The 6,722-nt window shown below is 42.5% G+C and overlaps 1 pseudogene; it reads left to right on the forward strand.

Moving 5' to 3' along the window:
- The first annotated feature begins 1,598 nt into the window (after window positions 1-1,598).
- LOC747603 (SERPINE1 mRNA-binding protein 1-like) lies at window positions 1,599-3,239 on the forward strand (annotated as a pseudogene).
- Window positions 3,240-6,722: the final 3,483 nt, after the last annotated feature.

Genomic DNA, 6,722 nt, shown 5'->3' on the forward strand with positions numbered 1-6,722 from the left:
TAAAGTATATTTAAAAAAAGAGAAAAAAATCAACCTACAAAAGGCAGATTAATTTGAGAAAAGGCATACAAATTTATTTAAAGCATATACATGGGAGCCTTCAGAATGGAGGCCCTACTCAATGATGGGGTGCAGAAGCTTATATACTATCTTGAGGTTACAGAAAGAATGGGAGCTCCCTTGAGGCATGGCCAAAAACATGTCATGGTGGTAAATCAGGTTACGGTGGCAAGACACGTTATGGGAGGGGCAGAAGGGGAGGCCTGAGGAGCAAAAGTGGTCTCCTTAGGTAGATGAACCCTCACAGGTAGCAGCCCTCAGGAAGAATAGATGGTGAAGATTTCTTTCAGATCTTTAAGGTGTGAGACTCTCAGTTCATCTTTCCCAGATCCTGACAAGGGAAGGCCTGGCTGCATCAATGCAGATTCTCCACAGATGCAAATCGTCTCCACAAAAGGCAGCTCTGCAGGGACGCTTCTGTTTGCTGGGCTCCTGACAGCCATCTCAAAATATGTCGAAGAAATCTATTTGGGGGTAAAACACTTGGATTTCCTTCACTGGCCTTCCAAGACACAGACCTTGCTATGAATGCTGTCTCCACCACCTGCTGGCCATGTGACCTCAGGCAAGTCACTTCACCTTGCTGAGCTACTTCAGATTTATTCCTTCCGCTCCCCTCCCCTCCCCTCCCCTTCTCTGTTTGTTTGTTTGTTTTGAGACAGGGCCTTGCTCTGTTGCCCACGTTGGAGTGCACTGGTGTGATCACGGCTCACAGTTGCCTCAACCTCCCAGGCTCAGGTGATCATCTCACCTCAGCTTTCTGAGTAGCTGGGACCACAGACACACACCACCATGCATGGCTAATTTTTAATGTTTTTTTGTAGTGATCGGGTTTCACCATGTTGCCCAGGCTGGTCTTGAACTCCTGGGCTCAAACGATCCACCTACCTTGGCCTCACAAAGTGCTGGGATTACAGGCGTGAACCACTGTGCCCAGCTCAGATTTCTCATCCACAATGTAGAGCTAATGATAACATCTTCCTCCAAGGTGGCTGGAAAGATAAGGCAATGGTTAAGAACAAGGCCTCCCATTCTGTAAGTTGCCTGTTCACTCTGATGGTAGCTGCTTTTGCTGTGCAGAAGCTCTTTAGTTGAATTAGATCCCATTTGTCAATTTTGGCTTTTGTTGCCATTGCTTTTGGTGTTTTAGACATGAAATCCTTGCCCATGCCTATGTCCTGAATGGTATTGCCTAGGTTTTCTTCTAGGGTTTTTATGGTTTTAGGTCTAACATTTAAAGGGCTAATATCCAGAATCTACAAAGAACTCAAACAAATTTACAAGAAAAAAACAACCCCATCACAAAGTGGGCGAAGGATATGAACAGCCACTTCTCAAAAGAAGACATTTATGCAGACGACAGACACATGAAAAAATGCTCATCATCACTGGCCATCAGAGAAATGCAAATCAAAACTACAATGAGCTACCATCTCACACCAGTTAGAATGGCGATCATTAAAAAGTCAGGAAACAGCTTTTCTCGGCCCAGCCATCTCGTGGGAAGAGCTGAAGCAGGCGCTTTCGGCTCTGCGCGGCCCGCTGCAATCCGTGGAGGAATGCGCCCCCGAGCCACCATCATGCCTGGGCACTTACAGGAGGGCTTCAGCTGCGTGGTCACCAACCGATTCGACCAGTTATTTGTCGACGAATCGGACCCCTTCGAGGTGCTGAAGGCAGCGGAGAAAAAGAAAAAAGAAGCCGGCGGGCCGGCGTTGGGGGCCCTGGGGCCAAGAGCGCAGCTCAGGCCGTGGCCCAGACCAACTCCAACGCAGCAGGCAAGCAGCTGCGCAAGGAGTCCCAGAAAGACCGCAAGAACCCGCTGCCCCCCAGCGTTGGCGTGGTTGACAAGAAAGAGGAGACGCAGCCGCCCATGGCGCTTAAGAAAGAAGGAATAAAAGAATTAACCTAAATTTAAAAAATGCAAAAATTAGCCGGGTTTGGTGGTGTATGCCTGTAATCCTAGCTACTTGGGAGGCTGAGGCAGGAGAATTGCTGGAACCTGGGAGGCTGAAGTTGCAGTGAGCCGAGATCACGCCACTGCACTCCAGCCTGGGCCACAGAGTGAGACTCTGTCTCAAAAAAAAAAAAAAAAAAAAAAAAAGAAGAAGAAACAGTATGCATGTAGGTTTTCTCTATGTCTGTTCATAGCTTGATGGCTTGTTTCTCTTTAATGTTGAATAATAACCCATGGTATGGATATACCAGAATTTGTTTATCCACTCACTTATTGGAGGATATCTTGGTTGCTTTGAATTTTTGGTAATTATAAATAAAGCTGCTAAAACATTAAAAAAAAAAAAAAAAGAAAGAAGGAATAAGATGAGTTGGAAGAACACCTGATCAACAACTTCAGGGCGGAGGGAAAATAATTGATAGAAGACCAGAAAGGCGACCACCTCGTGAACGAAGATTTGAAAAGTCACTTGAAGAAAAGGGTGAACGAGGCGAATTTTCAGCTGATAGACCGATTATTGACTGACCTATTCGAGGTCGTGGTAGTCTTGGAAGAGGTCGAGGGGGCCGTGGACATGGAATGGGCAGAGGAGATGGATTTGATTCTCGTGACAAACGTGAATTTGATAGGCATAGTGGAAGTGATAGATCTGGCCTGAAGCACGAGGACAAACGTGGAGGTAGCGGATCTCACAACTGGGGAACTGTTAAAGACGAATTAACTGACTTGGATCAATCAAATGTGACTGAGGAAACACCTGAAGGTAAAGAACATCATCCAGTGGCAGCCACTGAAAATAAGGAGAATGAAGTTGAAGAGGTAAAAGAGGAGGGTCCAAAAGAGATGACTTTGGATGAGTGGAAGGCTATTCAAAATAAGGACTGGGCAAAAGTAGAATTTAATATCCGAAAACCAAATGAAGGTGCTGATGGGCAGTGGAAGAAGGGATTTGTTCTTCATAAATCAAAGAGTGAAGAGGCTCATGCTGAAGATTCGGCTATGGACCGTCATTTCCGGAAGCCAGCAAATGATATAACGTCTCAGCTGGAGATCAATTTTGTAGACCTTGGCCGCCCAGGACCTGGCGGCAGGGGAGGAGGAGGTGGATGTGGGCGTGGTGGGCGCCCAAACCGTGGCAGCAGGACCGGCAAGTCAAGTGCTTCTGCTCCTGATGTGGATGACCCAGAGGCATTCCCAGCTGTGGCTTAACTGGATGCCATAAGACAACCCCGGTTCCTTTGTGAACCTTTCTGTTCAAAGCTTTTGCATGCTTAAGGATTCCAAACGACTATTTAAAAAAAAAAAAAAAGACTGTCATTCACACCATTCACACCTAAAGACTGAATTTTATCTGTTTTAAAAATGAACTTCTCTTGCTACACAGAAATAACAAACACGTTATTTGTCAGTTTTGTATTTAGAAATGTATTGGTAGCAGGGATGTTTTCATAATTTTCAGAGATTATGCATTCTTCATGAATACTTTTGTATTGCTGCTTGCAAATATGCATTTCCAAACTTGAAATATAGGTGTGAACAGTGTGTACCAGTTTAAAGCTTTCACTTCATTTGTGTTTTTTAAATTAAGGATTTAGAAGTTCCCCCAATTACAAACTGGTTTTAAATATTGGACATACTGGTTTTAATACCTGCTTTGCATATTCACACATGGTCAACTGAGACATGTTAAACTTTGATTTGTCAAATTTTATGCTGTGTGGAATACTAACTATATGTATTTTAACTTAGTTTTAATATTTGCATTTTTGGGGAAAAATCTTTTTTCACTTCTCATGATAGCTGTTATATATATATATGCTAAATCTTTACATACAGAAATATCAGTACTTGAACAAATTCAAAGCACATTGGTTTATTAACCCTTGTTCCTTGCATGGCTCATTAGGTTCAAATTATAACTGACTTACATTTTCAACTATATTTACTTTTTAAATGCATAACTTTCCCATTTTAAAATCTAAACTAGACATCTTAATTGGTGAAAGTTGTTTAAACTACTTATTGTTGGTAGGCACACCCTGTCAAGTGAAGTAGTTTTATAGGTATGGGTTTTTTTCTCCCTCTCCACCAGGGTGGGTGGAATAAGTTGAGTTTGCCAATGTGTAATATTTAAACTGTTCTGTAAAATAAGTGTCTGGCCATTTGGTATGATTTCTGTGTGTGAAAGTTCCCCAAATCAAAATGGTACATCCATAATCAGCAACCATTTAACCCTTCCTTGTTCTAAAACAAACAAAAAACCAAAGGGCACTGGTTGGCAGGGTGAGGCGGGGGAGTATTTTAATTTTTGGAATTTGGGAAGCAGACAGCTTTACTTTATAAGCTTGGAACAGCAACACTATACATGAAATATAAACCAAAAATCTTTACTGTTTCTAAATTTCCTAGATTGCTATTATTTGGTCGTAAGTTGAGTATTCCACAGAAAGTGGTAATTATCTTTTCTGTCTTCCTCCATTAGAAAATTAGATTAATAATGGATTCCCATAATGGGAATAATCACCACTTATTAAAACACACATAGAATGATGAATAAAAAAAGTTTTCTAGGAAAAAAAAGTCAGGAAACAACAGGTGCTGGAGAGGATGTGGAGAAATAGGAACACTTTTACACTGTTGGTGGGACTGTAAACTAGTTCAACCATTGTGGAAGACAGTGTGGTGATTCCTCAAGGATCTAGAACTAGAAATACCATTTGACCCAGCCATCCCATTACTGGGTATATACCCAAAGGATTATAAATCATGCTGCTATAAAGACACATGCACACGTATGTTTATTGCGGCACTATTCACAATAGCAGACTTGGAACCAACCCAAATGTCCATCAGTGATAGACTGGATTAAGACAATGTGGCACATATACACCATGGAATACTATGCAGCCATAAAAAAGGATGAGTTCATGTCCTCTGTAGGGACATGGATGAAACTGGAAGCCATCATTCTCAGCAAACTATCACAAGGACAAAAAAACAAACACTGCATGTTCTCACTCATAGGTGGGAATTGAACAATGAGAACACTTGGACACAGGAAGGGGAACATCACACACCAGGGCCTGTCGTGGGGTGTGGGGAGGGGGGAGGGATAGCATTAGGAGATATACCTAATGTAAATTATGAGTTAAAGGGTGCAGCACACCAACATGGTGCATGTATACATATGTAACAAACCTGCACATTGTGCACATGTACCCTAGAACTTAAAGTATAATAACAATAAAAAAAAGAATAAGGCCTCTAGCAGTGGAATTAGAATCTCCTGAGTAAGAGCAGCCTCTGATTTGCTGGTATCCTCATCCATTCCATTGGTCTGCTCTCCTCAGAGAGTTAGGCTGTAGTTTAGGGAGGCAAAGGCCCTTGAATTGCTCTTTTCCTGAAGAAAAGAAGGGAAATGTCCATTATTGAGGCCCTCCTGCACATGTAGCCCTGTGCTCTGTGCTCTAGATATCTTCTCTTATTGACCTTGACAACTACCAGGTAGGGCATTTTCATTACCCCATGTCACAGATGAGAACTCCAAGGCCATATAACAGGAAGTGAGGGTAGAAAACAGGGGCCAGCCTGAGTTTCAGGCCCCTACCCTGGGGAAAGATGCCAACTCATTGTGGGGAAAACTGTTCTACTGTCACAGAAAGGCCCAGTCCTGCCTACCTTCTAGATTCTTGGTCTAGAAGAGGCACCTTCTCCCAGCCATGGGTGGGAATGCCCACTATGTTTGCTGAGCCTTGTCCTAAAGGGTGTATGTGCCTTGGAAGCATGCCCTAGGATTCAACCACTTACCAAGCCCTTCCAAGAGGAGATCACGAAGATGATGTCACTGAAGCTCCCCAAGCAGACAAATATGCACAAACCTTTATAAAGATGTTTCAAAGCAATTTATAAAGGAATAGTACATCCTGCTCTGGAGAAATGGGGTTGACCTTGGATATAGGGCTCAGAATGGAAGCTATCCAAGACTGATGGCACATTCTTGGGCTAGATATTCATCTCTCTGTTCTTATCCACATACCTCTATTCATATTTTGTACATAATTTATAATTTTATATTTCCTCTAGCAGATAATCCCAGAGCTCTAGCCTGGCCCTAGGCTGTGGCAGCCATAACCATAAAATGCTGAGACAGAAAGCGAAGAAGAAATCAAGTAGAGAAAAGCAAATGCCTATGCACGATCTGATTTCTTTCAGATCCTGGATATGTGGGTTGGTATTTATTTGCATGTCTGGAATCTGTTCTAACTAGCCACCTCTGCTCACTAACTTCTTCTGTGTACTTCTCTTTTTCTCCAAAAAGCCTCACACAACCTGGGCACTTGAAATAAGTACATACGATAAATGATCTGGTTTCTCTAATAACAAATATATATATATATATATATATAGAGAGAGAGAGAGAGAGAGAGAGAGAGAAAGAGAGAGAGAGAGAGACAGACAGACAGAAACATTTAACAGTTTGTGTAGTGCTTTCACATAAATTATCTTATCTGATCGCCAACCCCAGAGTCCTACCAAAGAGTTCTTAATATGTCTATTTGACAGATGAGGAAACTGATATTCTGAGAGGTAACATGAGAGGGAGATGGTAAGTGGAGCACACACTGGAGAGGGATGCAGGAGTCCTAGGTACAAGTCCTGGCATGGCTACTTATTCATTCCATGGCCTTGAGAAACTTATTCCCCT

Source organism: Pan troglodytes, chromosome X (assembly GCF_028858775.2).
Source record: "Pan troglodytes isolate AG18354 chromosome X, NHGRI_mPanTro3-v2.0_pri, whole genome shotgun sequence".
In the NCBI taxonomy this organism is placed as follows: Eukaryota; Metazoa; Chordata; class Mammalia; order Primates; family Hominidae; genus Pan; species Pan troglodytes.